This window comes from Coregonus clupeaformis, chromosome 17 (assembly GCF_020615455.1).
Source record: "Coregonus clupeaformis isolate EN_2021a chromosome 17, ASM2061545v1, whole genome shotgun sequence".
NCBI lineage: Eukaryota > Metazoa > Chordata > Actinopteri > Salmoniformes > Salmonidae > Coregonus > Coregonus clupeaformis.
The window spans coordinates 67,195,513-67,205,084 of record NC_059208.1 but is presented as its reverse complement, the minus strand read 5'-3'; positions in this window follow the sequence as shown (position 1 = coordinate 67,205,084).

Below are 9,572 nucleotides of genomic sequence, written 5' to 3'. Positions count from 1 at the left end.
GCTTTACCTGTGCAGAGCACATGCCCCTTTGCCCGTCCAGTCTCCAAAGTGCCCTTTTGGGTGGTATACTGTATATTATTTGTATTTAGTTTTTTTTGTCTAAATGTTTTGTCATTGCTGTTCGGAACCCACTGCCCGCAAGTCGTCGTCATGTTCGCCACCCCCCACCTGATCCGTTGGTTGCGCCTGTTGGTCTACCCTGTGCAGAATTTGCATGCGCCAGGTTGTGCCTGTTTCCCAGTCTTCCATGTGTGGAGATTGCATGATGAGCCGGGATCCAAACATGCATGGCTTGAGAGATGTGGTCACCACCAGGATTTTGGCGGGATTTGTGTGTCCCGAGTGTATGTGTGGTGTGGGGAGTCTGAGCTGACGGGTTTCCATGACTATGAACGAGCGCCCTGGTTGGTTTGTGTGTAACAGGGTAACTAGGTGCAATGGATTACCTAACACTACGTGAGTAGAGGAGCTACTAAATAAATATTAAAGGGATACTTCGGGATTTGGGCAATGAGTCCGATGAACTCGTGGATACCATTTTTATGTCTCTGCGTCCAATATGAAGGAAGTTACAGGTAGTTTTGCGAGCCAATGCTAACTAGCGTTAGCATAATGAATACCATAGACTTCCAGTCATTGTGCTAATGCTAGTTAGCAATTGCGCTTTTGCTAGTTCGCAAATTCCTTCAAAAGGCACACAGAGACATAAAAAAGGTATCCACAATTTCATCTGACTCTGGGGAAGTAGATAAAGGGCCTCATTGCAAAAATCCCGAAGTATCCCTTTAAACATCATAAAGTGTATCATGTTGCTATAATTTATTGTTTGGATTTTCCGTTATTTAGCCCTCCGAAAAGGCTCACCAGGAAGCACACAATGTCATGACTCGTGTTTTGTCCTTAATTTTATTTTAAATCATATGACCACAGGTCATAAACCTGAATTACAACAAACAAATAATGACAATATATTATTCAAATATATAATGTAAATATTATTCAAATAATATAATAATAATAATGAAAATAATGAAAATCAAATAAGCCTACAACACCATCAAAAATGTGGCTAATCTGTCTTAAAACAGCATTGACTACATCACCCAGAATGCCTAGCGCCAGAGGAGCATGCGCACAGCGACTCCGCCGTTGCCACGGATGCTGCCACAGGACACAGAACCCATGCCACCACATGCCTCGTCCAAAGGACCCACACACGCACAAACGCAACACAACGCGGCGCTCCACCATGGATCACCGAACCAAACCACCGCTATCACCACCGCCACCAGAAACCAGCAGAGTGCTCTGAACAATCAGCACAACGCAAATGGCTGATAATGATAGCCTAATGCTATACAGCATCTGGGTCGCTGAGCTACCGCACCCAGCGAGCTACAAGTTACTCCCGGCCAACTAACACCGACACAGTGAGGTAAACGTTCAGTGCTCAAACATATAAGTGACTTAAACATTAATGCTAGACTGTGAGTAGTTCGCAGTTACATACCAACGGGCTGTGTGCTCCTGATGATTGTCTGTCGTGAAATGATTACCAGGTGCCATAATTTAAGTCTCTAGTGAAGCTGCGCATGCGCACATTGCGTAACATATCCGAGCATCTAAGAAACTTAAAGAAATCACTCGTTCTCCATTTAATTGAACACATCAGACCCATTTGCTTCTCTTTTATCTATTTATATATTTTTTTTTTCTTTTTTTTTCTTTTCCTGAGTGAGCTAGAAGTCTCAACACCTCCCACTTGGCCGACTGATCGAAGATCCAAGGAGGGCACAGTCTCTTGAGTCTCTCAGTGAGAATTTCAAACTAAAGTCCAGTCTTTGTAGGCATTTACAAACAAATATGTATTAACTAAGGAGGTAGGCTCCACCACCTTTCCTCCTACTGAGTGTAGGTTTGGCCTTGAAGCACTCAGTTGCCTCCCAGGGTTACCCGCTAGCTAAGCAAAGAACACAGAGTCACAGTCTTTGGGTACCCATGGCGAGGACTTATCTTACCTCCTCTTGGTCTTCAGCAGGAATCAAGATCACCAACCTCTGCACATCCCTGCGAATGACGATTGTCGTGTGCATGGTAGAGTCCTTTCTCCGGGCCCTGGGAACCATGGGAGCAGGAAGACCAATGCAGGTTGTTATGTCCGCATCCCGGACAACCCCCTTCTCATCTGGATATGTTGTAGCAACCCGGCCGAGCCGGAACTGCCCCCTTAGAGCGTTCTGGTCCGCAATCCAGACTACGTCTCCAACCTTGATACTTCTCTCTGCTCGGTGCCACTTGTGTCGTATGAACAAGTTTGGTCCTGCCAGTTCACTCCATTTCTTCCAGAACCTGTCGACTCCAGCCTGGACAGCCCTCAGTCTGCGCCAAGAGCGGGTTTCCATGTCGATTCCGTGTATGTCTCCTCCCTGTCCGGTGCGCCCCAGGATAAGTGAGTTGGGGGTCAAGTACTCCACTGAGTCCTCTTGTTCCTGTGCCCTGGCGTCGATGGGTCGCTCATTAGTCAAGTTGGCTGCAGAGTAGAGAAGGGTCTGGAACTCCCCCCAGGTGTAGCAGCCAGTTATTCCGCCAAGACTGTTAAGAGCTCTTTTAAGGAGCTTGACAGCTGCCTCTGCTGCTCCATTCCTGTGTGAAGAGTCTGCAGGATGAAAGTCCCATTGCCACTCTGTGCTATTTCTGGCAGCCTCGTCTTCAACGGATGCCTTCTGCAAACAGGCCAGGTGCTTGTGTAGCTCTCTCAGAGCAGGCCTGGCGCCCAAGAAGTTTGTGCCTCTGTCTGACCATAGCTTTTTGGGATGCCCCCTCAGAGCAGTGAACCGGGAGTAGGCCTGAAGAAAGCTCTCAGAAGACTGGTCGTCGACGAGATCAGCATGGACGGCTCTGGAAGTCATGCAGCAATACACGACTCCCCAGACCTTTTTCTTGGTTATTTTCTTAACAGCGTCCCTCACTTCAAAGGGTCCAAAGAGGTCTAGTGTAGTATACTCGAATGGGTTCGCTCTACTGGTACGTTCCCGAGGAAGAGCGCTCATCACTTGCTGGCACAGCCGGGCTCTTTGCTTCTTGCAAGTGATGCACCTGTTGACCACCTTCACTGTCCTCCGACCTTGCACAACCCAGGCCTTTCTTTTAGTGTGCAGCAGTGTGGCAGCCACCCCTTCATGATTCGCTTCGTGAGCTTCCCTCGCAAGCAAGGCCCCCAGCCACGACCGGAACAGGATTAAAGGTACAGCGGTTCCGTCTTCATTCAAAGACTGGGCTCTACCACCACAAAGTAAGAGTCCATTGTTGTCATCTTTAATCACAACAAGGCGGTTTAAGGTCGTATCCTGAAAGTTCACGCCGTCTTGGGCCGCAAGGGCTAGGTCTTGGAAAGCCGCCGTTCTCTCTCCCACAGACAGCCTGGGGCCCCTCACCTCCCACTTTGCTGAGCTTGAGGCTTGGTAGCTTGTCCTCAGCCAAGATTCTGCAGCTCTTCGAACCCAGGCGATTGTTTCACACAATTTAGACAAGCTACTGAATCGTTCGGGCCCAACAAGGCGCACTAGAGCTACACCCCAGGGCTTCCTCTTTGGCCTCTCTACTGCTGGAGTTCATCTGCGGTTGCGGTGCGGAGTCTTGCAAGTTTGCCCCAACATCAGTATTGCTGGGGCCTGAGAATTTCTCTGCCTGAGACCTGGTGACTACAGCTGAGAAGGCTCTTCTCTGCAACCTTTTAACGTCATCAGCCACGCTGGTCACTATCTCACTGGCCGTTTTCACAGGCCACTCAGCCTCAGGCCAACTCAGGAACTCTGGGCCTTGTTGCCACTCTGACCCTTCATCGAGTTCTTCAGGAGTTGCTCCCCTTGTGATGATGTCTGCTATGTTCAGGTTGCCCTCAATCCACCTCCAGTCTTCCACTGGTCCAGCCTTCTGGATTTCTCCGATGCGGTTAGCAAAGAAAGTTTGGTAGCCATAGCTATCCTTGTGAATTGCTCCCAGGATTGTTTGGCTATCCACGAAGTGGACCCAGCGTGCAACCTTGATGCGGCAGTGCTTTACAAGGTATTTTCCCAGGCGGATCGAAAAGACAGCACCACATACCTCTGCTTTAATCGCGTCTCCTTTCTGGTTGAGAGGGGTAAGCTTTGCTTTTGACTCAACCAGCCTCACTACGACCCCATTCTGCGTCTCCCAACGGAGATAAGAGCACCACGCCGTAGGAAGCCTCACTCCCATCTGAAAACGTGAATCCCATTGGATGGCCTATGGTTCCGGTTGGTGTGAGGCTTCTTTCGAACCTGATCTGGGCAAGTCTCACATATTCTTCGAGGAGTCTTATGGAAGCCTCCCGTAGTTTTGGTGAGAGTGGGTCATCCCAAGTGTCCTTAACTGGACTGCTTATACTCGCTTCTTGGTAAGCTTCTCTCACAAGCATCACCCCTTTCTGCTTTGCGGGTGTGGCAAGACCAATGGGGTCGTAGAATCCAGCGATCTGGCTTAGCAGCATCCGACGGGTCAATGGGTTTGGAGTTTTACCTCTGACTTCCTCTTCGCACAAATCGACTCCTGTCCTCATCTTTCCTCTCTTCTTTGAGAAATTTACGGAGGTCATCACACGAAGTTTGTCAGTCTCTGGTTCATAGCCGACTCCAAGTGCTTTGCTTTCTTCGTCCCGCATCTGGTTGGGTAACACCAGCGTTTTGGGCACACTCACAGTTGTCTTACTGATACTGGCATCAGTTGTGGTTGCGGACCTCCCACTTTGGCCTGATAAGAACCATGGCTTAAGGGAGAAGCCTCCAGCCTTTAAGATATTTTCCACTACTTTGGTGATTTTCTCCAGTATCCGCAAGTCATTGTGGGACGTCAAGATGTCATCCACATAACTATCTTCTACCACAACTCTGCGCTCCTCAGCCATGGCTGCAAACTGGGGCAGGTTGGCTGTTTCTCTCATTGCCACCTGGGCAATACAACCAGCAGGTTTATCGCCAATGTTGACCCTGACGACAACAAATACTTAGATCACCTCCTCAGGATTGTCTCTCCAGAGGAACCGATGGAGGTGTACTTCTTTGTCTTCTAGCCAGACAGAGTTGTAAAAAAATTTCACATCGCCCAGGGCGGCGTACAACCCAGTCCTGAATCTCAGAAGCACGCCCCTTATTTGATTTAGGACGTCAGGACCCTTGTACAGTAGGTCATTTAAACTTATTCCCATGAATTCTTGGCTACTGTTCCAGACAATTCTTACAGGGGTAGTGGTTGAGTGACTGATATACCACTTAACTAAATGACTGATATACCACTTAGGTCCCTTCCAGCTATCGATATCCTCTTGGGTGACTTTAACGGCAGCCCCTCTTGAGACCATATCGTGGATTTGCTCTCTGTACGCAGCCTTCCATTCCGGCTCCCTCTCCAGTCGTTTCTCAGTGTTTAAAAAGGTCGCTTCCACTGCAAGTTGATTGTCAGGCAGCGTTGCGGGGTCTCCTTTCCACGGGTAAGCTGCGTCCCAGTGAGGGGATTCGCTGTGCTTGTCAGCTTGCACGTAGGTGAGACATTCCTTTCTTTTCTCCAAGTCTCTTTCCTCTCCTAGGGTCATTACCTTGCCTCCAGGGGGGCACCTACCGAATCTGCAGCCACCACACTGAGGGTCACAGGTGGCGCCAATACTGTCCCACTTGAACCATTCAAAAACGTATTTGTTGGTAGTTGCAGTGTTTCGGAGGATTGCGTCTTCTTCTTCCACCGAAACTCCACTGGGTCCTTCCGTCTTCACGAAAATCTCTTTGTACGCCCTTGAAGCTGTTCTCATTGACCTAGCGAAATGTGTATCAGACCTGTGCACTGCTAGGTCTATCACTTCAAAGAGGTCAGGATGCGTTCCACCAACAGTCTTCCCAAGGGGGCCATCCCAGAGGACGAGGTCTCCAACTACTCTGACTGGCTGTGGGACCAGGCGACCCTCCCTGTGGCTAATCAACAGGTCGATCTTTTCGGGCCGACCAAGTCCTTGAGTGGAACATTTGGAAAGAACTTCTGCAGTTGCTGTGGCATGACAGCCTGGTTCACCTTCGCAACATCTTCCAAGCCGTAACAAAGGAGTTTGTGCTCTGCTATTGTACCTTTGGGAGTTTTTACTCTTAGCCTCAGGGTATACTTCTTGGTAGTAATGGTTTTCTCCATCCCTCCAACACCTTGGACAATCAACTTAATGTTCTCACCATTTAGCTTGAGACGCTCTGCTGCTTTATTAGAGATATAATTAGTATCTGAAGCAAGATCAATCAACGTACCGACTAGCTGGCCAGAGTTTGTCGTCACATCCAACAGCATCATTATGACAGGGCACTCTTTTGGCTCACAGCCAGTGCTAGCACACACTTTTGTCGTGATCTTATTTGAAAAGGCTTCTTTGAACTCTGCTCGCAGCTCTGGAGAAAGTTTGGCAAGGAGCTCCTCCTGTTTGTTGGTTAGTCCAAGCCCCCTTTTCCCCAATTTTGCCTCGCTCTGCTCTCCGCTCTTTTCCTATTTCTTCTTGATCTGTGGCTTTGGACAGAGCAAGTAATTGTGGTCTGAAGAGCCCTCTTTCTGACAGTCATCCTTTGAGCATAGATACTTTTGTGTGCAGCCGCCATCGTCACCATGAAGGCGCAAGCACTTAAAGCATGCTCCTGCTCTCCTAAGCTGAGCCTTCTTGCCTGTCAGATTGAGCTTCTTGAAGACCTTGCAGGTGAACAGCCTACCTCCGTGCTCGTTGTCTCCACATGTGATGCATGAGCTTGGTTGAGAGCCCTTTAGGGTGTTTCATAGCCTGGTTCCTCTCTAGGTTTCTTCCTAGGCTTTCGCCTTTCTAGGGAGTTTTTCCTAGCCACCGTGCTTCTACACCTGCATTACTAGCTGTTTGGGGTTTTAGGCTGGGTTTCTGTACAGCACTTCGAGATATTAGCTGATGTAAGAAGGGCTATATAAAATAAAATTGATTGATTGATTGATTGTTTCCTGATGTGGCTCTTGTGAATGCCCTGCTTTCTTTTTTCTTTTCGCTTGACCTCTCAGTATTGTCCGCCGGGCTAGGCTGTAGCTGGTCTAGCTCCTCGAGAATGTCCTCCTGCTTTTTCAAGTATTGCAGTAGACAGTCGAAGTGGTTGCGTGGTGAAAACCCGCTTCCAGGGTCATTTTTGTGTGTTAACCACTTTTCTTTCAGGGAGTCAGGAAGCTTACTTTCAATCGACTGCACAACCACTCGGTTCTTTACAGCATCTTCCTCCCCTAAGACTTGTAAGTCACGAAGAGCTCTCTCCATGGCTTGAATCAGTTCGATTGTCTTCCTCGGATGGTTTCCTTTGATGGGGAAAAGTCCTTGCACTTCTTGTGCAATCAGCAGCACTATTTTCGGCTTATTTCCGTACTTGTTGTCCAGGAGCCTGAACACGTCGTTGGCAGATCCACAGCTGGACAATACGAGGTCTCTCTTGACTTTTTCATCTAGGCTTCCCAAGAGATGGAATTTCCTCACATTTTCCAATCCATGAGGGTTTCCCAGACGTTGCAAGTCCTCCCATTCAGCTTTGCAGCGGTAGTAATCCCTCATATTACCAGCAAACATGGGCAAGCATACACGTTCTAGGCTGATCTGGGGCCTGTAGTTGTAAGCCCCAACTGGCTCCTCCTTCACTCTTCCCAGTTTCTCTTCGTCGTCGGATTGAGAACCGCCTTTCCATGCCCACTCATCCCACAGTTTTTCACGCCTTTTCTTCAACTTACGTAACATATCCGAGCATCTAAGAAACTTAAAGAAATCACCCGTTCCCCATTTAATTGAACACATCAGACCCATTTGCTTCTCTTTTATCTATTTATATATATATTTTCTTTTTCTTTTCCTGAGTGAGCTAGAAGTCTCAACTCTTATTGTATCATGTTGTTGTTATTAGGTTGAAGTTTGGTGTGCTTTGGTACTTCAGTGATGATGGTCAACTTATATTGAATTCTATGAAATTCCTTGTACTCATTTGCAAGTGCATGTTTTTATGATTCACTGCAACAGTGTTTCATGGCTGCTGCTAATCGATTGGAATATCTGATCAATCTGATTGATAATCTACACTAGTTGATTGATTATCCCCTTATTGATTCTGTCATTCTATCAATTTTAGAGGAAAGTTAGTGTATATAATGTATTCTCATTTGAGTAGTTTGGAGGCCTTTGTGCAGATAATAATACGACTTATTTCACTTCCATTTGAGCTCGTGATGTTGCTGATGTTATTGTGTTTGATATTAATTTCATATTGGTGATATTGATTGTAAATTATTATATTTAATTGATTACTCTGAATGTTTCCTGTCATGTCAAATTATCTTTATTAAGTGGATTTAATAGTGACATTTATCAGATATCTATTTCAACCAATCAGATGCCTGCGTTGGGAGGCCCAGTTCTGTTTGTCCAATCAGATGTTAGGGTTGTATCAGATAGCTGATAAGTGTCGAGCAAAAGAGAGCCTAGGACAGAGGACTGCACTGAGTCCTCCACTGGCCTCCCTAAGTCTCTGGAGTAGAGTTTAGAGCCACGTAACATTCTGATGATTTGTATTGGTCCATAACTTGGCACTAACATGGCTGCCATTGAGTTATGTGAAGTTGAGGGAACATCAACGTTTTTAGTTTGAATTCTGACAGGTTGTAACCATGGAAGAATCTGACCAGCTAGCACCATGCTATTCACACCTGTCCCACCACTGAGATAGGGCTGGTTCTTCTGATCTCACAGGAAACGAAGAGGAAGTACTTCCTGTGATGTCAGTGTGGGTGAACCCGTGACCCATGCTGGGTCAAAAAAAGTCAATAGGATGTACAATCTATTCCCAATGCATAAGCACAGTTAATGATGGATAGCTTAAGAAACTGAAAGATTATGCAACATATGGTGTGTTTTTCCCAGTCTGTCAACAGTTCCTGCTATTACTAAAAGGGTATGGCTGACTTATGCTGGATAGAGAGAGAATGCCCTCCAGTGTTCAACCTGAGCAGTAGCACGCCTATGGCCTTCAGAACAATAGTCTCCCCCCAAAGATGCTGTGTGACGGAGATACAGCATCTGTGAGAAGAGACTACTAATTCCATTTGTTTGGGAAACTCTAATCTCACGTGTCAGACTTTACAGGACTTTTATGCTAAATTCAGACACACTGGTCTGGCTCTGTGAGATAAGAGAAATTCTGCAAAGTGGCTGCAAAGCCAATTTAACAATGAAGTTACATTGTTAACACTATTACACTTAACTGTGGAATAACACCAATCTTAATTCACAATCTTAAACAGCTATTATAAGGGTATGAATATCATATGACAGACACTGTTATGACTGTCGTATGAAGGCACTTCATACTTCAAATGTCTTGTAGAAGCCTTGCATGCATACATACAGTGCAACATTAGCAGAAACTTTCACTTTGCCTTGGGGCAGTGTTCCTTCTATCATAAACGTTCACCTTGCCTCAAAGCAGTGTTTCCTCTGTCAAATGTTTCCCATTGTAGATTAAATTGCAGCATTTGTACAC